Source organism: Vulpes lagopus, chromosome 2 (assembly GCF_018345385.1).
Source record: "Vulpes lagopus strain Blue_001 chromosome 2, ASM1834538v1, whole genome shotgun sequence".
Classification (NCBI taxonomy): Eukaryota; Metazoa; Chordata; class Mammalia; order Carnivora; family Canidae; genus Vulpes; species Vulpes lagopus.
The window spans coordinates 149,126,134-149,148,013 of record NC_054825.1 but is presented as its reverse complement, the minus strand read 5'-3'; the positions used below and the strand labels follow the sequence as shown (position 1 = coordinate 149,148,013).

Below are 21,880 nucleotides of genomic sequence, written 5' to 3'. Positions count from 1 at the left end.
TAAAAAATAAACATGTCTTAAAAATAAACATGTCTTATATTGATTATTAAAAATATAGAAAAACATCTTGAGCCTAGTACCCAAAGATAGCTACTGTTAATATTTTGCTTCTGCATGCTTCTTCTCAGGATGTATTTACATATATTTATACACATTTGTTTTATAAAAGTGAGAGAAAATATTTTACAACTATCCGAATCCAATTAATTTCCCCAATTTCATGACATTATCTACTATAATAATATTCTCATGATTAGAGATATTATCTCACATGGATCTGCCATTTGCTTTTTAAATTAGCTGTCCCTGAGAAACAGATTCTAAGAAAGAGATTTGTGTTGTGTGCAGTTATTTCATTGGTGAGTACCCTTGGGATGAGCCCTTAAATAATCTGGTAAAGGACGTAGGTTTCAGTCAAGTGAGAAGCAGAACTACAATGAAGTTGCTTGGGAGCTCTGGAGCTGGGATGACCCTTCAGAGCTGTCCCTCCTTAAGGCAAAGAGTCTGAGTCCTTGAACCCCATTATCAGACATATCTGAATGAGAACTGTGCCCCAGGAATAGGTGTGAACCTTGGGCAAGGCAGCTCTCTTAGCTAGGGTGATTCACAGATAAAAGTTCAACTGAAAGCCATTAGTTGTCAATATTACCAGTAACAGAGGTAATGAACTCCTTAGTCCTGAACAAGGAATCTGGAAGACATATAGTAGTACTTACTAAAGTGGATCTCCTGTGCCACCTGAATTCATTTATATATTTTATTAAGTATTTACTGTATCCTGACTTCACTATTTATTCTAGATTTTTCTCACTCTTGGCCAACATTCCTGCTGATTTAAGTGGCATAAGTGATTGGGTAACCCACACCCTCATCTCTTATGGATCTGAGCCCCCGGGCACCATGACTTTTTTAGTCCTTGGCTGTTACACTCATCCAATTATTGTCAAAACTGGGCAATGGAGTATACTGAAAGATTCCCCAGGAGATGGCCTGGATACCATACATACTCTTCCTGACCTCACTGTGAAGCAGTAGCCCTGCCTCCCCCAGATGCTCACCAATGTCAGGATGGTCAAGCACCCATGTCAGGATGGTGACTCCTTTCCCTCTACAGTACATTCTTTGTTTTCTTCTTGTCATGAGGACCCTGAAGTGATAGCAGTAGTTTTAACTGAAAGTCTAATGGGACTCTTGTTGTATCTTTTGATAGAACATTTTCCCCGGTGGAGGGCAGAACATGGAGACCTACATTGTCGAGAGTCATAGTGATGGGAAGCATGAATTCTACAAGTTGATAACTTGGAGGGCTGGTGAACAAAGAGACCCCTACTTCCTTCTCTTGGGTCCCAGACCCGTATATGCTACCTACTGGGGACATGGCATCATATAGTAGTCATTGGTCTAGGATGTCACTTGGTCTTAGAGAATAAGTCTCCCTATTCTTGTAGAGTCTCAGATGCAAGCTGGTGCCTCAGTTACACTTTCAAAAGGTGCTTCTATCATTCTATTAGACTGGCAACTTATGGGTGGTGTAGTATGTGATCAAACCAGTGGATCTCACAGTTATGTGGGATATCTCCTTTGTTGTCGGGGGGGAAGGGGCTCTTAATCCTATTCAAAGTTGTGCAAGATTCTATGTCAGCAGATCAAATACTCTGTAAGTCCTTAAATTGTGGTGTTTTCTGAGATCCTGTGGATTGAAGAGACAAACCCATACCTAGAATATCTGTTAATTCCAGCCAAGATGAATTTATGCTCCTTGCAGAATGAAAGGAGGTTAGAGTCGTTAGTTTATCACCAATTAGCTGGTTGGTGTTGTTGAAGGTTATGCCATATCAGGACTTAGCATTGTTTTCTATTGCAGGGAGGTGGGGTATTTGGCACTAGCAGTAGCAAGATTAGCCTTGGTGAGTGGGAGCTATGCTGGGCCTGTGCATAGCCTCCATCCCTGCCACTGTGACTTCTCTGTTTATGTGACCATCATGTTAGCACTGGAATGGTTAATACAGAGGCTCGATGATGGCAACTGGCCATGCCATTCCATATTTTTCATTGTTGAGTACTTCTTCTACAAAGAATGATGAAGAAGAGGAGGATGCTCTCCAGAGGGCATTTTTATACATGGTACAAAGATCTTCACACTTGGGCTTATTCCTATAGGCCCACCCACATAAATCTTCCCTGATGCCCTTGTCACCAGTATGCTAATTTCTCTTTTTCTAGGTCCCTGAACAATCAGCTAAATCATTTCCCTCTGTTCATGAATTAGTGTATAGTGTCATTTTGGTCCATCATTCTTTCCATGCAAGGTGGATGACCAGATGCAATGCCTGAAGCTCTGCCCATTGTGAGGATTTCCCATCCTAGTTTTCTTTCAGAGACACCCTTGAGTGAAGCAATAGTGCAACAGCACTCCATATCAGGATGACCCATCTGTGAACCATCTGTTGGGCATTTCCCTCCTCAGTAAGCTAATCATCAGAGACCCATCATGTGGCCATAGATTTCTGCTGAAGGAAAGATGCCAATCCAGCTTAATTGTGCCCTCCATTCTGCTAATGCTTGATTCTGGATTTACCACTTCCACCTTATAATGGATTGTTGCTGAGTCCACCTGACCCTATGACTTGACAGTTCCCAGAGAAGGACTCAGCTAAGAGCCATCCACTGCCAATATCCAGCAGTTGGAGGAATGAATGCCTTAGCTCATGCCTGGAAAAAAAAAAAAAAAAAAAAAAGAACTGTAATTTCTCTGTAGCTGAGAATTTCAGGTGTTCCTTGTTTTTTTGTTTGCTTTTTATTTGGTTATTTTAACATAACTTTGAAAGTTCTTATTGTGAGCAGAGAGTTTATAAAAATTAAAGAGATTTAAACCAAAAATGGAGAAGTAATGAGATGATGAGACATGAAACTAGGGGGCTCGGGTTCTAGCCCTCACTTTGCTATTATCTTTGAGTTTCGTATTTGGCTGGTCATTTCACTTTTCAGAGCCTTAATTGCCTTATCTACATTATGAGACAGTTGAATGAGATCAATTTTTCCCAATCTAGAGTCCACTGAGAAAGTAATAAAAATTCAAGAGCTATTTCCAGTATTTTATAAAGTCTAATGAAAATAATTTATCTATTCTTGATAAGGTTGCAGAGGGATCAGGTGGGGGACACTGAACTGACAATTTAGGCAAGCAAGAGAGGACTATCAGATAAATACTGTGGAATAAAAGAATCCTAGAACATCATTATATGATAGGCCTTTCCAAGGTCATCTGGTCCAACTCACAAACAGGTGCACAAATGCCCTCATTATAATAATGAACCTTTCTTTGAGCTCTTCAGTGTCATGAGTAGGCCTGTCCAGTTTCAGAGGGCTCTAAAAAGACACTGTCTAGATGCATTCTCCTGTCAGTCGTTGCTCTACTTCTTTCCTCACCCCACATCCTCTCCTCAGTTTATTCCAGTTGAGTTTCAGCACCCACCTATTCAATGAAACTGCCAAATCCGGGGATCTCTGTTTTATTCAGGGGCATTCAACACAATTGGTCATTCCCTCCTTGAAACAATTTCTTTTCTTGGCTTCCTGGTTATCAACTCTCCTGCATTTCCTCCTAACTCACTGGTTGAACCTTCTCACTCTTGTATTCTGGCTCTTCCTCTTCATCTACCCAATCTCTAAAACTTGGAGTCCCCACTGGCCCAATAACTCGGCCCTATTCTCTTAAGTGGTACCTTCCATTCTCATGATTTCAGGTAGTTTAAGGCTTTCCAAATCAGTATCCTCCATTTGTCACCACTTCTCTGAAACTTAGATTCAAATATCCAAATTCACACTTGACAGCTATCCTTGAATGGCTAATGGGCATTTAAGACTTAATTTTTCCATGAGAAAACTTCCCTAAATTAGCAAATACATGAAAATGGTACCATAGCTACTAGATTTCTTAGGCCAAAAACTTAGGATACATCCCTAATTTAGCTCTCTCTTTCTTCCTCCTATGTAACCCCACATTCTATCATTTCTAACTCCAAAAAACTACCCCAAATCTGAATATTTCTCTTTATGTCCATTATCCTCTCTCGCACTAAGTCATGTCCATGTCTTTGCCTGAACTATTGTTCAACCTGCCAAGTGATCTCCTTGCTTGCTCTCTTGCTTTCTGTAACCTAATCTCCATATAATAGCAAGATTGATTTGTGTAAATATAATCAAATCATGTCATTATTCCTCTGCTTAAAATCCCCCAAATGCCTGGCTTACTTTGTCCTACCATGCCATAAATGATCTGGACTCTGCATCTCTGGACTTCCCATAAATATTATCCACCCTGTCCACAGCCTTTCAGCCAAATCAGCCTTCTCTCTCACTTTAGAATCTTTGTACTAGCTATTCCCTTCTCTTAGAATGATATCTTTTTCTTGATCCTCATCATCATGGATGCTTATTGTCATTCATGTCTCAGTTGAGATGTCCATTCCTTAGAGAGGCCTCCCTGGCCACTCAAAGTAACCATCTAGTCTTGTCCTACTTTTATGCCCTATTAAGTTCTCTTCTAACACATTTTATGATGTCCCCTTCCTGGACTTCTGCCTATTGATTGTGTCTTCTGACTAGAATGTGAGTTCTATGAGAGCAGCAGCATTGTCTTTGTTTTTGTTCTTTTTGGGGGGCTTGGAAAAGAGCGTGGCACTTAATAGATGATCGATAAAAATTTGCTAAAGGAATGAAGTTATCAGGAGACTCTGGGACTCGGAGAATCTAGCCTAATATTGCTAACTGCCATCCTACTCTTTCTTTGTCAAATAAAAAGCTCTTATTTCTCAAACTTGTCATTTTGGGGAAGAATTTTTAGAGCAACAAACACAATAGACATGAAATGCCAATTGCCCAGAGATGTAATAAAAGTTATTTCATGATAGAAGTATTTTCATTGTATATACATATTTTCCTTATTTCAGATAATCTACAGGACTATAATTTATTCTGATGGGTCACCTCTGCTTGGAGTAAAGTGAGAGGTAAATTTCATAGTAATTTCAACAGAATCCTCACAACAGGTTTTATTGTCTTGGTTTTTCATGCAATCGTATGATCTTGCTGGGTTAAGGGATCACACCAGATATTTTTAAATATCCTAACTTTAGTAATTATAATGCAGTTTTCTATAGCCGTATTTACTCCATTATAAACACAAGCAAATTCAATTCTCAAACCTGACCTGATCATTCTTTTCTTCCCTATCATTCCCTTTCTTGATTGAACTGCCATCAAAAGTTTGATCATTTGTTTATGTTATTCAATAAGAGGAAAATTTCTCTTGTGCTTTATTAGTAAATAAAATGTATCGAGTACTTAACATGTACCAGCCTCTATTCTCTGTGTTTTATGTAACCTGATGCGTGTAATCTTCATGATGCGTGTACTATTATTTTGACCATTATACAGATGGGAAAACTGTAGAACACAGCAGTTAAGTAACTTGAGTAAGGTTAAGCAGCTAGTCAGTGGTGAAGCTGAGCTATATACCCAGGCCAGTCTAATGCTAGAACCACTACAGTACTATATAAAGTGGCATCTCTGATTTTCCATTTGTTCTTATAACCTGTTATTACTCTAGTCACTTTTATAACTTGCTAAATAGTGACTACTGTCTTATCTAGGAAAAACATCCGATTTCTTTAAGAGTTTCTCATACTAATTGATTCCAAATCTCTCCATCACCCAGGTCACCTATGAAAAGACAGGAGTATCTATGCATTCTCTGAAAGGGTCAGAACTAAGCATTAGTCCATGTGCGGTTTAGCTGTGTATATACAGAGATCAGTTTCATATGAATATAATATATATAATTTAATATAATTTATATTATGTATGTAATTTAATATAATTTTATTAGTGTAGTATCAATTCATCTTAGTTTATTTGGTAACCACATCATCCTCTCGACCTCTATGTCTATGAAATATAATCTTCACAGGCTCCTGGGAGCTGCTATATATACTTCCCAAAACACCTATCAGGAATCAAATAAAAAGAAAGCTTCTGTGGAGCTGCCATAATCTGAAAATGGGCTTCCCTTAACACCAAGGGACACATACATGTTCAAGCCTAAAATCCTTTAAAATAGTATACGCATGAAAATATTTTTAAAAAAACAACTGAAAACATTTTAATTTTTAAACATTAAAATAATAGGGTGCTTGGGTGGTTCAGTTGGTGAAGCATCTGCCTTCAGCTTAGGTTATGATATCTGGGTCCTGGGATTGAGCCCCACATTGGGCTCCCTGTTCAGTGGGGAGACTGCTTCTCCCTCTCCCTCTGCCTTTCCCCCACTCATATACTCTCTCTCTCTCTCTCAAAAATAAATGAAATCTCTAAAAAAAAATAAAATTAAAATAATAAAATAAACCAAGATTTCCAAAAGCAAAAGCCTTGCTTACAGTACAGGGAAGGAGAACATGAAAGTTCTTAGCACCCGGGAGCCTTCTGCCATACATAGAGGAGGGAAAACGGAGGTACACCTGGGTGGCTCAGTGGTTGAGCACCTGTCTTCGACTCCAGGGCATGATCCCAGGATCCTGGGATCGAGTCCCACACAATCAGGCTCCCTATAGGGAGCCTGCTTCTCCCTCTGCCTATGTCTCTGCCTCTTTCTGTGTGTCTCTCATGAATAAATAAAATCCCTAAAAAAAAAAAAGAGGGAAAAGAGAGTATACATAAAAAAAAGAAAGAGCATGAAGGAGCTTGATTTCTCTCTCTCTCCTGCTTTAAATTCTCACCATTGCTAAGCTTCCTCTGCTTATTCTCTAGTATTTTCTCTTGTGTTACTCTCTGGCCTGAACCCTTAGCACTATTTTTTCTACCTACGTGATCTTGGAGCCTTTCAGTAAAGAGTCAGTTCAGTGATATAGTCTAAAGATTCCTTATTTGACTTTTGGCCTTGGCAAAATGCTTTACTGTAGGGCTGTACTACCACCGAGTATGTCCTTGGCCACACAAAAAGGCGTTGTTCATGAACAATTGTTAGCTCCTTTTTTTTTCTATGTGACATTGGACAGATTTTGAGAAACCTAAGTGTTAGATTTTGCAATTATTCCTTTATACCGCCTCTTGTTCTATTCAACTTGTGCTGAGATCTTTGGCGAATCCAGTTCCATTGTCAGTTACTAGTCAGCCAGATTTCGGGCCGTCCCCATATTTGATAATTTGCCATCTACTCATTTAGCCAAATTGTTCATGAAAATATTAACCCACAATAGGTTAAGGATAAGACCCTGGGGTAGGATCACTGGGGATTTCTTTTTCAGCAAACAATGACACATTACTCAATACTTTTTGAAAATGGCCACTCCATCATTTATGGACCATCCCAAGTATCCCCCCAGCTGGCTCGTCTTTGTCTATCTTGTGGCCATGGACATAATCCGGGTGTGCCATTTCAAAAGCATACTTGGGGTATACCAGTCGTGTATGCTTCGGTGGCATTAGAGAGCAGAGATTAAGACTATGATTTCTACAATGTGCCAACCTATGCTTAAATGCATGTTCACCTGTTTTAGCTGTGTGGTATGGGGCTAGTTACTACTGTAAACCTCTGGTACCTCATCTACAAAATAGGTAGTACTTAAATCAAATGAGAAAAAAATGCATAATAAAGCACTTAACCTAGAGGCTAACATCAAATAAGTGCTAAAGAATATTAGCTCTTCTTAACAGTCGTAGTTTACCTACCCAAAAAGAAAATGAGGTTAGTCTGGCACAGCTTAATCTTAGTGAGCCCAGGCTGGGTCTTAGTGAATACGTTTCCCTTTGTAAGAATTTACATGCTCTCATCTTAGACTATTTGAAAACCCATCCATTTTAATAATCCATTCTATAATTTTGCACAGGGATTAATGTCAGGCTCACTGCTCCATAATTACAGAATTTACTATTTCCTTGCATTGAACATTTATGCTGCATTTGTTTCTCTCCAGTTCTGTGACACTCTTCCCACTGTCCTCTTCTCCACCATCCCTCAGAGAGAACAGTCACTTGGTTCAGAAGATCCATGCCCTGTCCTCCCCAGTCCTCTCCTGAAGTTCATCTCAACAAGGGCACTGGATGTACTCTATCTTCCCACCTATCTTTGACATCTGCCCACTTCAACTGGCTTGTTCTCCTCTCTCTGGTCTGAAGAGCATTGTCTCTGACGCAGAAGACAGGCAGAACAGGAACAGAGTGGTCCTGCTTCTTTTTTGTCGTCTGTTATCACCATCTGTCTCAAGCAGAGGGCCTACCCCTTTCTGTTTGTTCTCTTGCTTGTTAGTGTAACTTTCAAAATTCCCCTCTCTTTGCCTTATTATTTTGTACAAACTTCGGTTATCTATTCCTCTTCTTGCTTTTTGTCTTTTCAAAATAGAAGCTCAGACATTTCCAGTTTTAAATGACATTTGAAGCAGCTTCTCCAAGTTTCTGCCTACCATATTTTTTAAGACTCAAAGTGAAAGCAAGCGCTCATATGCAGTATGTGACTCTGGAGAAGTTTAAGGGACTACTGCTTTAAAATTACCTGCCAGCTGTGTCTCAGCTTTAAGTGAATTCAGAAAGTCAATTAGGAAGCATGTGTGAGGTGAGGAGGTGATAGGGACTAAGGTTGTAACTATGGAGATGGTCGTAAGTGGGCAGACTCAGGATGTATTGAAAGGAGCACCAACAGTCCTCACTGATGAATTGGAATCTAAGTGTTTATCATGAAGGAAGGAAAAAATCAAGGATTCCAAAAGCTATAAATTTTTATTTGTTTGCTTGAGCAATTAGGTAGATGGTAAATCTATTTGGTGAGAAGTGGAAGACTTTGGGGCAGCAAATCGGGAAGGGATATTAATCATTCTGCTCGACTGCATTTAAGTTTTCTATTAGACGTCTAAATTGAAATGTCAAGTAGAATATAGGAGTTTGGAGTTCCAAAGAGAGGTCTAGGCTAGAGATATAAATTTGAGTCGTCTGCTAAAGATGGTATTTTAAAGCCCTGGGACCACTGAAATTACCCAGATGAGATCACAGAGGTGGAAGGAGAGTCAAAGAGAGTCCTGGGTCACCAAAACATTTAGAGGTCTGGGCGAAGAAGTATAGAGGGTTTGAGATGAAGCAGCCAGAAATGAGAGAACACCACGTGAGGAATGGACACCAAGTGAGGAATGTGTGTCAAGAAGGAGGGGAATAGCGCATGGTGTCAAAATGTTAAGAGCTCCAGTAGGATGATCTCAGAGAAGAGAACATTAGCTTTAGCCAGATGAGGTCATTGGTGAGATAAGGCCCATTTTATTAGAGAAGTCAAGAGAAATACCCATTTAGGGTGATTTGAAGAGAAAATGGGAGCCAAGGTAGTGGAGGCAGTGAATATAGACAATGCTTTATTTTTCTACAGAGGCGAAGTGAAAAATAGCTAGTAGCTGGGACAGGATGTGGGGTCAAAGGAAAAGTTTTGTTGGCTTGCTTTTTTTGTTTGTTTGTTCCAATGGGTCATCTTAAAGAATCCTTTAGTTTGGATGGGAGGGTTCCAGGAGAAATTAATGCAGTCAAGAAAGAACAAAAATGGCAGTAAAAATTCCTCTTTTTGATTTTTTAAAGGAGAAGTTGAGCTAAGACAGGAGCAGTGAATTTTCTTTTTTAAGTACAAGGGAGGCCAATATGTGTGTATAGTTGCAAGTAGAGTGTTGGGCTCTCTGAGTGAAGGATGAGGCAGTTCTTAATAGAGTAGAACTATTTTTGTATAAAATATGCTGAGAAGTTATTCACTTAGTACTAGGGAGAGAAGGGGATGTTGGTGATTTGAAATCACCTGCTGAAATAGTGGGAAAGTAGATTCACCAGAAAATTGGGATAGGTTTGTCATTGTCAAGCATGATAATGGATTTGAAATGACTTTGGTCAATAGGGCTGTGATGTTCTCTAGTTATATTGAAATCTTGTGAACAAATGTGAAGAAAAAATTTTTTCTGGCTATGTACAAAAGTAAAGGAGATAGGCAAGTAATTAATGACAATTGCAAAGGAATAATTATAATGCTAGACAATGGAATATAGGCTTCACAAGAAGTGAAGGAATTGAGAATGGTCTGGTTTGTATTTTCTTTGCTTGCTTTGGGCTTAGTTTGCTCTTTTTCTGGTATATTCTTGAGATAGGAATTTATAATACTGGTCTGAGTCCTTTCCTCTTTTCTAATGTAAGCATTTAGTGCAATAAACATCCCTCTAAGCACTGCTTTAGCTGCATCCCATGTATTTTAATATAATGTATTTTCAGTGTCATTTACTTCTATGTATTTTAAAACTTTCTTGGAGACTTTTCTTTGATACATTATTTATAATTGTGTTGCTAAATTTCCAAGTGTTTGGAGATTTTCTTCCTGTCTGTCTGTTATTAGTTGATTTCATTATGGTCAGAGAACCTATTTTGCATGGTTTCAATTATTTTAAACATATTAAAGTTTGTTTTATGGCCTGAGATATGATATACTTGGTAAATGTTTTCTGGATGCATAAAAAATGCCTATTCTGCTTTTATTGGGTAGTGTTCTGTGTATCAAATTTTTGTTGGTTATGTTGTCATGTTTTTCAGATCTTCTATGTCCTTGATTACCTATTAATTCTATTGCTTGATAAGAGGGAGTTTAAAAAACCAAACAATAATTGTGAATTTGCCTATTTTACTTTTTAGCTATATTGATTTCTGCTGCTTGTGTTATTGAGGCTCTGGTGTTTGGTGAAAACACATTAGGATTGTTTTGTCTTTCTGGTGGATCGATCCTCTTATCACTATGTAATGTGCCTTTGTCTCTAATGATACTCCTTGTTCTGAAGTCTACTTTATCTAATAGTAATCTAACCACTCCTGCTTTTTAAAAAATTAGTATTTGCGTGGTGTGTTTTTCCATCCTCTCACTTCCAGCCCATGTTGTTGAATTTTAAGTGAGTTTCTTGTAAACAGCATATAGTTGGCTTGTGTTTTTTGATGTACTTTTAATTTTTGTATTTAGACCATTTATATTTAAAGGGAATTATTAATATATTAGAACTTAAGTCTACCTTTTATTAATTTCCTCTGGTTCCTGATCCTCTGTCTCTCTTTTCCTGGCTTCCTAAACATTTTTTAGCCTTCTATCTTGATTTATGTATACTGTTTTTTCCCAGTATATCTGTTTGTATAGTTTTCATAGAGGTTGTTCCGGATGTTATAAAATATATGTATGACATACAACATTTTACTGGTATCAACATTTTATTACTTTAAGCGAAATGTGGAATCCTTTCTTCCATTCAGTTCCCTTTACCTTCCTCACTTCTGCATAGCATTGTCTTGAGTATAGGAGAGAGTCACAGTTTGTTTTAATAATCAAATATGACATACAAAACTCTTGAGGAGAAGGACAATCTATGGCATGTATTCATATTTCTGATCTTTCCATTGGTTTTTCTTTTTAATCCCTGATGCTCAAAATGGATTCTTTTATCATTTTCTTTATTTTTGAATAAAATTCTTTAGTGATCTTGAAGGGTAGGTGTGCTAGCAACAAATTCTTTGTTTTCCTTCATCTGACAATGTTTTTATTGCCACTTCATTCCTAAGGGATAATTTTGCTGGTTGTAAAATTTGATATTTACAACTGTTTTCTTTCAGCACTTGAAAAATGTTGTGGCACATCCTTCTGGCTACCATGGTTTCAGATAAGAAATCCACTGATATTCAGAGTGATGCTCCCTGTAGCTAAACTGTTAGTTCTCTCTGTTTGCTTTCCAGATTTTTTCCATGTCTTTAGTTTTCACAAATATAATATTATGGCTTGGCATGGAGTTCTTTGAATTTATCATATTTGGAGTTTGCTCAGTTTCTTAATTCTATAGTTTAAGGGCTTTTCCCCCACTCCTTTTTTTCTATTTTTTTTAAACCAAGTTTGGAAAGTTCTCAACCACTATTTCTTCAGCCCACTCTCTTCTCTCCAATCTAAGATTCCAATAACAGAGTTGCTGGATTTTCATTTGTTTACTATTGCTCCATTTTCTCAGAGTCTCTGTTCACTTTTTTTTTTTTTTGGTCTATTTTTTCTCTACTGTTCAAATTAGGTAAATTCTATTGATCTGTCCTCAAGTTCACTAATTCTGTCTCTGCCATTTCTACTCTACTATTGAGCCATCAAGCAAATTTTTATTTCTACTGTGGTATTTCAGTCCTGTATTTTCTACATCATTCTTTTTGTAATGGCTGTTTTTCTCCTGTGATTTTTTTTTTTTTTTTATTTATGATAGTCACAGAGAGAGAGAGAGGCAGAGACACAGGCAGAGGGAGAAGCAGGCTCCATGCACCGGGAGCCCGACGCGGGATTCGATCCCGGGTCTCCAGGATCGCGCCCTGGGCCAAAGGCAGGCGCCGAACCGCTGCGCCACCCAGGGATCCCTCTCCTGTGATTTTTTAATTATTTCACTTGTTTCAACAGAATTTGTAATTGCTTACTGAAGTATTTTTAATATGGCTGCTTTAAAATCCCTCTTGGTTGGGGCACCTGGCTTGCTCAGTCAGTAGAGCATGCAACTCTTAATCTCGGGGTTCTGAGTTCAAGCCCACACTGAACATTGAGCTAACTTTAAAAAAATCCTTGCTGGATAATTCCAATATTTAATGTATCTTGGTTATTGTCCTTTTTCATCTGAGTTGTGATCTTCTTGGTTCTTGGTAAATAACTGATGATTTTTTAAAAATTATATGCTGGACACTTTGGCTATTATTTTAGAAGAATCTGGGTCCTCTTTAAAGGTTGTATTTTAGCAACCAATTATTCTATGGTGGTGCTAGTGACAATTTAATTCTCGGAGCTCTTGTACTATTTTCATCTGCTTGTTTTATCTCACGCTAGTGGGGTTCCCAAAGGTCCAGGATGGTGCCACCTAAAGGGATGGAAAAAGTTTCCCTAGGCCAGGCTATTTGGTGCCTCTCTGCATAGAAAAGAGACTCTCTGACCCATGGGGAAAAGCTTCCTGAGTCAGGCAGCCAGTTGTGGCAGGATTCCCCTTCCTGGTGCTACCCAACCACCTGATTTTCTAGGTAAATGGCATAAACTTCAACAAGGCGATGTCTTTACACAAGGGATTCACTTGTGTTATTGCAATTGGAAACCTGGAAATCATATATGATTCTTGTGAAGTAGAAGGGAATTTACCAAGAATGAATAAAGCTTAGGTTAGAGTATCCTTCTTTTGTAGGAGCCTTTTCCAAGACCCTAGGACCTAAATATGTTTATATGTCACATATTCATGTATATTTGCCAAAGTAGCATATTTTAACTACAATTAATTACAACGCTTTTTTTTTTCTCTGACTTCCTCTTTATCACATTCCCTCATGTTGCTGCCATAAGCACTTTTGAGATCTGGCTATGAAGAAATTGTGTTAGGAATATATTTAGATTAGATTCAGTGAGATAACTAACCTTCTTTGGTCCAGAGACACTCCTACATGTGTTAAGTTCTTGTTAGATGTTCTCACATGGGGGAGCTTTAGGAAAGTTCCTAACAACTGCCCATGCTGACTTAGCCAGCTTTGTGTCACTAAGGTTTAGGACCTATGGTTATCTTGCATTATGAGCATGACCTATCTCACTGAGATGGGAAGAGGAGGAGAGGAAAAACTATAGAGAGGAGAAATAATATTTGAAATTTGGGGAACCAGAAGTTAGGCCGTAGAAAATTTTTCCAATCATCAGGTATGTAATATCTAGTGTTTACCTAGCTAAACATTAGAGCATCCACTTACCTAAATATTGGAACATTTGATACATAAAATTGCCTTGTCAAAACAGAAGTTATCCTTTGCCACAAATACTCAATAATGCAGCATATTCCATTATAAACAATCCATATTTTGTTTAGATGAAAATTGCATGAAATAGAATTCCCCAGAATTGTTTATATAGACTGCAAGGTTAAAGCTGTACTCCAAATAGTAAGTATAGCTATATGTGACATCAGGTGTTTCATATATTCCAGTTCTCAATAATAAGAAGACCAAGGTTGATCAATCATGCTACAACAAAGACTGAATTATTTTCCTTTTCTTTATCTACAAAATAATCTGATAAAAGCATTATCATAGAAAAGGCAATATCAAAGAGTTTACTGCCAAAATGTTCCTAGCAGTTGATTGATTAAAAATAGTATGTCTTTTTTATTTTTTGGATTTAGTAATGTTTATAGTATTTGGCAGCTTTTTAAAATTTGTAATTTGTTGTGGCTTCTTTTCTCATTCTAAAGAAATACTCACTTTTGTATCTAATTTACTGTAATTTTATATTTCTTTTCTTAAGAGTGATCTCACACAACTTGAATCTCATTTGACTCTTTTCCTACTTTCAGAGCCACATCCAGTCTATCTAGGAATCCTGTTATTGCCACCTTAACATAGTAGTAAGAACTTTTTTTCTCAATCCCCACTGCCACCACCAATGTGACTACTCTTCCTCCCATCTGGACAATGGCAACAGCTTCATTTTCCTTGGGCAGAAACCTCTTAATCTCATGTAACCAAATCTACCATTTTTTGGTATGTTTTCTAGACTTGACTATCTTGCTTTCTCTCCATCCCAAGGTTTAAAAAAAGTCTCTTAATTTTTCTTCTGATATTTTTGTCTTGTAATTTTTTTACACTTCTATCTTTAGCCATTGTAGGAGACTTTTATATTCCTTCAGATAACTAACCAGGAATGTGAACATCATTTAACAGAGAAAAAAATTTTTTTCTATGAAATAAAAATGTCAGCATTATAATTTACTATGTTCATTTTAGATTTCATTTTATATCAATTAACTATTGTCTATTATTGTGGTACCATGTAGTGCTTTGATTACAGTAGATTTATAGTACTTTTAATATCTGATAGAGGAAGTCCACCTTTAATGTCATTTTTTTAAATGGAAAATTATTACACATTCATTTTCTATGTGAATTTTAAACTTATTTTGACCAGCTAGAAAAAATACTATGTTATCATTTTGATCAGAACTGCAATAAACTTAATGTATTAATGTAGGAAGGACTGTCTCTCCAATTTCAGACCTTGTTTTATGTCCTTCAATAAAATGTTATCATTTGCTTCATTTAGATCCAATCCCTGTCTTCCTAGATTTATTTTGGGTAATTCATTTTTTATAGTGCTTATAAATGGATTATTTCCTATTTTAACTTCTAATTGCATAATATTGGGAGAAAGAAAAGCTATCAATTTTGTATGTGGCCAGCCACATTAATAAATTCTCTTACTAGTACTAATAGATATTTATCAGGATATCTTGTATGTTCTAAGTACATTAATCATACCAACTGGAAATAAAGATAGTATTATCTTTCCATTCTCCATATTAAACTCTTATTTTTCTAGCCTTATCTATCTTTAAAATGTGTTGAAAAATAGTGATAATAGCAGAAATCCCTGTCTTGTTACTGATTTTAATTTTAAACTGTTTGTTGTATATAATGTAGTTGTTGGGTTTAGGTAGAGATTTTTTTTTCTTAAATCCTGTTTAAGTATTGCTGTGGGTGGAATTATGTCACTCCAAAATTCACACATTGAAGCCCTAGCTCCCTATGTGATGCAGATTGGATCTTTAAAGAGGTGATCAAGCTGAAATGAGGTGATAGATGGAGAACTAGGGTTCTCATGAAGACAGGAAGAGATACCAAAGCTCACACTCTTTCTACCACATGAGGACACAGCAAGACACGAGCTATCTGCAAATCAGAAAGAGATCTCCCCAGAATCTAACCAGGCTCGTACCCCGATCTCAGACTTCCATTCTCCAAGAGAGCTTCCTTTTTTCTCTCCCAAATGAGAATTTATCAGTGTAGAGGCAACCGTATAAAGCTGTAAATTGTGACAAACAGTCATACGGTTGTCTTCCAGCCCTGCAGTTCTCAACTGCACTAATTTTGTCCATCAGGGGACATTTAGCAATATCTAGAGACATTTTGGGATGTTGTAACTGGGGGACAGGGTTGTGTGCTGTGGGTGTCAAGTAGATAAAGGCCAAGGATGCTGTGAAGTTTTCTACAATTGATGAACAGCTCCCCACAACAAAGACTTACCTGGTCCAGTATGTCAGTAGGGGTCACCTGGGTGGCTCCATGGTTGAGCATCTGCTTTTAGCTCAGGTTGTGATCCTGGGGTCCCAGGATGGAAGCCCGTGTCAGGCTCCCAGCATGGAGCCTGCTTCTCCTTCTGCCTGTGTCTCTGCCTCTCTGTCTCTCTATGTCTATCATAAATAAAGAAATAAAATCTTTTTAAAAAAATGTCATAGTGCCAAGGTCAAGAAACTCTGCCTAGCCAAGTCCCTGAAATCTCCTGTCTCCTAGAGGGAAGAAAAGGAAGATGGTATCCCAAAACTAAGTATGAAATACCCCATCCTGGAGATGCCTGCTCCATGAGCTGGCCAGGTCAGGAGGACTGAAGGGCTGGTCCTCAGAGCATACAGATTTGGTGGAGCAGGACTGCTCATTTGGATGGTCCTTAAAGTAGAAGTACGTAGTAGGTCTTGGTCTTAGGTCACAAAACGAATGGTGCTGAAGGTGTCCACACCTCTTCTCTCTGGCAAGTGTCCTCAGAACATGGGCTGGGCAAGTCAATAAGCTGGTTGAGCCCCTAGGATAATCTTTTAAAAATTGAAGTTAAATCATATCACTGTTCTACTTAAAGGTCTACTCAATAAATAAAGTAAAATTTGAACTCCTTACTATGTTTACAAGACCCCCTCTGATCTGTTGTAATTCTTTCCTGTGGCCCTCTTTTCTTTACCTCTTTTCTTTTTCTTCAGACACATTCAGGAACTGCAAGTTCCTCAAAGGAGCTCTTTCTTCAGGGTCCTTTTTATGGGCTCTCCACCTTGCACAGAAAGTTCTCCATCCCCTCCACATTTCACATCATTTGCTCCTTTTCTTGCTTCAGAATCTGGTTTTTAAATCTACTACCACACAGGCATTCCCTGGCCACTCTATCCAAATGTATTTCTGCCAACAACAATACCCATCCTGTTACTTATCGCAGGCAGGGATTTTCTTTTTGGGTGGTCACAAAGGCTGACTGAGTTGTCAGCAGCCACTCAAATGTATTTTTCTCCTAAGGGAAAACTCAGAAAATACTGGGTTTGTCACTAAGAGAATTATCTCTCCCCTCTCCTCCTTAGTTCGGTTTTGGAACCCTACGGTTTTAACAGAATTCCAAATTAGTTTTCTAAAGAAAAATCTTGTCCCTGAGAACTTCTCAACTCCTTTAAGATTGCATACAAATGCCAGGAATACTTTAGAACTGTTAGCCATATAGGAATTAATATGTATATAAGAACACTGGTGTTAAGAAAAGGGAGAAGGGAGAAATTATATTTTTGATCAAGGTATCAACTACTTAAAGTCTCTCCAAATGGCTTGCTGAGAAATACTATTTGGCAAGATATTTCTCAATCTGGCTTATGTTGCCTGTTGTAATTTTATTAAGCCCAGTATGTTAACATTTTTTGAACATATTCCCAAAGATCTTTAATGATAGATAACTCTTTTAAAAAAATCAATCAATAAAGTAAATATGTAGCATAAACTGGCCATTGAAGGCATGCTAGAAATTGGAATAAGAAAAGCAACACTGTGGACAATGAAGAAATAAACCCTTGTGTCTTTACTAATGAAGTAAAGGGATGACAAGGGGTGATAATTGCTTTGAAGAAGACTTCTTTTACCAATTTTAACAGGAAAGTATTATCAAATGCCATGATTGTGACTGTCTCTACCGTAACTTAAAATTTTTGAAAATAGAACCCACCCTGGATATCAGAATTTTAAAGATAAATGTCAAGACCCAAATTAAATAAGTGAATGTAAGAAAGGTCCATTCAGGAGTCATATTTATGGACATGACTTATTCGTATACATAGCACTTTCTGGTATCTACCAGCTACTTGTTAGAGTGTTAAGGTTTTATGGGTGTGAGCACTCAAGACTTTGAATGTGGACTCCTTTTATTGTCACCTCAGATCAGGTGATACTTTTGCTTTTAAAATGATGAAATTAGGCCCTCAGTGAAATTGAGGGGAGGAAGAGCCATCCTGCAGCAGATGCTCTCCGGCTAACTCAGAATCATTCATGAGAGTTGTCAATTTGTTCTTCCAAAAATATCAAGTAAGAAGAGAATAAAGCAAATGTTTTTGCTATCAAGGCATAGACATTTGGTCAGAGCAATAAAATTGCCTCAAATGCCAATAAATAATAAGGAAAATGTGGAATGAGTAACTTCCAAAGTTATGGAAATAATTTGACTGTGTCTTACTATATGATAAAAATTGACACGATTCCTAAGTACCCACAGATGGAAACTCTACTTGAACAAGACGTTAGAGCAGAGTCATGATTGTGGGCCTTATTATAATCATGGCATCGCCAGGAATTTTGTCTGTTTCAAAACAATTATGTACATATATAAAATGTGTATACATGTGTCCTTAATTCTCTAGTGGTGGTGATTAGTTTGCTTTAAGCCAATACAAATTCTCATATAGCAAATGTTACATTCTTAAAAGATACTTAAAAGAATAGGGCCTCAAGTGAATCCATGTGTATAACCACTTCTAATCTGTTCATAGTTAACTGGCCTATCAGTAAAGGGATTAAAACCCACATTTTAAACTCAAGTAACATTACAATATCAAATAGACATTCACAGTCTGCTTCTGCCACACAAATTAACCCTTAATTTCTTTGGCTCAAAATGGAAATTAGTAACATTAAAGAAGATATGGGTAGAAACCCCACAGCAGAGGGATTTAATATTCCTTTATATACAACTGAATCAGTTTGAAAAACATTATGATAAACTGGTTCAGATAGGATTGGAAAGCAAGGAAGAAAAAAAGAGGGAAAAAGTTCTGTAGCCTAATGCAATGTGACAGAAAGGTGGGAACTTCAGTCTGGCAGACCTGGGTTTGAATCACAGCTCCTTAATTATGAGCTATGGGCATCGAGAGAGGTCCTTAATCATTGGGGGTTTCCTGCTTTGTGAAGTTAGGATAATGAAACATCACAGGGATATGATGAGAGTTTAGGGACGTAATGAATACAGAATGCTAGTGCAGTAGACGTTTGGTAAATGAGAGAGATTCTTATTTATTGAGTGCCTTCTAACTCCGAGGTGCTTTAGATATGTTGTCTCGTTTAAACCTTGAAATCTGATTCCTTAGCTTTGCTATAAATTGGAAATACGTGGAGAGACTTAGAAATTATTGATGTCTAGCTCCTACCCCCAAAATTCTGGGGCGTGATCTGCAGTTTGAGATATTAAAAAGCTCACCTGACGATTCCAATATGCAGCAATTTAAGCATCACTGCCTTATGACAATGCAGTGAGCTAAGTATTAGCATACCCATTTCAGAGTGAAGAAAATAGAATTAGGAGATTGATTTACTCTAGATTACATGGTTAATGTTTAACCATGAGGCTATGTGGAAAACAGTCTTGATGTATTATTTTGTAATAATGCTAGGTCACCAAAATAATAAGAGTTTAAAAATAGTATGTAGAGTTCAATGTTAATTTCTTTTTACTCAAAAAGCTAATCTTGTAGGGGCGCCTGGGTGGCTCAGTCGGTTCAGAGTCCAAGTCTTGATTTCGGCTCAGATCATGATCTTAGGTTTGTGAGATAGAGCCCCACGTCCAACTCCTTGCCAGGCATGGAGCCTGATTACAATTCTCTTTCTCCCTCTGCCCCTCTCCTGGCTCTCTCTCTCTCTTAAAAAAAAAAAAAAGTATATAAAAAGACTAGAAATATATCTACCAAATATATTTGTCAAAAATATTTTGAGGGTAGGATGAAGACTAAGTTTGGTTTGGTTATGTTTTGTTCTAAAGATTTATATATTTGAGAGAGAGGGGGAACAGGGGCAGGAAAGGGAAGAGCAGAGGAAGAGAGTCCTTTTTTTTAAATGCTGATTTTTAAAAAAGATTTTATTTATTCTTGAGAGACACAGAGAGGCAGAGACATAGGCAGAGGGAGAAACAGGCTCCTTGTGGGGAGCCCAATGCGGGTCTCGATCCCAGGACCCCCAGATCACGACTTGAGCCAAAGTCAGACACTCAACCACTGGTACCCCAGGAAGAGAATCCTTAAGCAGACTCCCTGCTGAGCTCGGAGCCCAATGGAGGGTTCGACCCCAGGACCTTGAGATCCTGACTAAGCCCAAATCAAGAGTTCAATGCTTAACTGACTAAACCATCCAGGGCCCCTTGTTTTGTTTTTTTGCACTGTGATGATTTTCGCAAATGTTCAACAAAGAATATATTTTACCCATTTGATAAGAGGGGGGGAAAAAGCACAAATGTTATTTCTTTAAGAATCAGAAAACTAAAGAATGAGTGGGTTTTAAGTTCAACTCAAAGTATCTGGAGAACATTTCAATGACAATATATCCAAGAGGCAGAAGGATGCATACTGAGAACACCTGGACTCAAGGTGTGGACTGGTTATCTAGTTCTCCTCTTGGAAACATCCTCCAAGAGGCCCACCCTTACTGTGAGCCTTCCATCACTGTAAGGTAGTAACAAGTTAAAAGACTTTCTTACCAGTCTGACATCAGGATTTGTATCGTCTTCTTTTTTTGTTGTTGTTGTTTTAATTTTTTCTTTTCTTTGTTCAGAGTGGGGGCGAGGGACAGAGGAAGAGAGAGAGATTCATCATCAGACTCCACACCCAGTGCCGGGCTTGATCTCACAAACCCTGAGATCATGACCTGAGGTGAAATCAGGAGTCAGATTAGATGCTTAGCTAACTGCACCACCCAAGTGCCCCTGTTTTCTTCTTTTAATTTCCTCTTCTGTCATCTTAGCGTAGCCCTGAAACTCATGGCTTGAAGATTTCTATAGCCTTTTAACTGGTCTCTCTCATTCCAATCTATCTGTATTTCAATATATTCTGTATACCTTTGCAGTAGTACTTGTAAAGCTTCAGTAAGCCTTCTTCTTAAAACCATGGTATTTTCCAATTGTCTACTGAATGAAAATCAAATTTCTTAGGCAAGCATTTAAGACTCTCCATAATATGACCCCTTGCTGTTGTTTATTTTCCACTCTACTCTCCTGTTAAACCTGATTCTTTGCTCAAATACACCACTTACTTGTACACTTCAGGCCTTTTATGTATGCCTCCTCCTCTGCTCCAGATGTTCTCATGTATTTGCACCTTTTCAAATTCTGCCCATTCTTTGAAACTCCGCTCCCATGCTATGTCCTTCATAAAAGCCTCCTCTTTTATTCCTGTCGGAAGTGACTACAACTCCATGCAAATATTACACTGACAGGTAGCACTCATGGGACATTATCCCCTACCTGGAATGTGGCTTATGATTTACAAATCACAACAGATACTCACTTCATTCAGTTTTAAAAATTCTTTATTTAAAAATTCTTTATTTAAATTCAATTTGAGGGCACCTCAGTGGGTCAGTCAGTTAAGCATCTGCCTTCAGCGTAAATCATGATGCTGGGTTCCTGGGATGGAGCCCCTGGTTGGGCTCCCTGCTCAGCAGAGAATCTGCTTCTCCCTCTTCCTCTGCTGCTTCCCCTGCTTGTGCTCTCACTCTCTCTGTCAAATAAATAAATAAAATATTTTTAAATTCAATTAAGTTAACATATACTATTAGTTTCAGGGGTAGAATGCAGCGGTTCATCAGTTGCATACAACCCCAGTGGCTCATGACATCACGTGCCCTCCTTAATGCCTGTCACCCAGTGACCCCATCCCTCCTCCCACTCCCCTCCAGCCACCCTCAGTTTGTTCCCTAGAGTTAAGAGTCTCTTATGGTTTGCTTCCCTCTGATTTTGTCT

At 38.0% G+C, this 21,880-nt stretch overlaps 1 protein-coding gene across 2 annotated transcripts in view; it reads left to right on the top strand.

Moving 5' to 3' along the window:
• The window catches only part of RFX3 (regulatory factor X3), a 435,833-nt gene that overhangs the window by 95,331 nt on the left and 318,622 nt on the right, over positions 1 to 21,880 (top strand). The window lies entirely within an intron of this gene.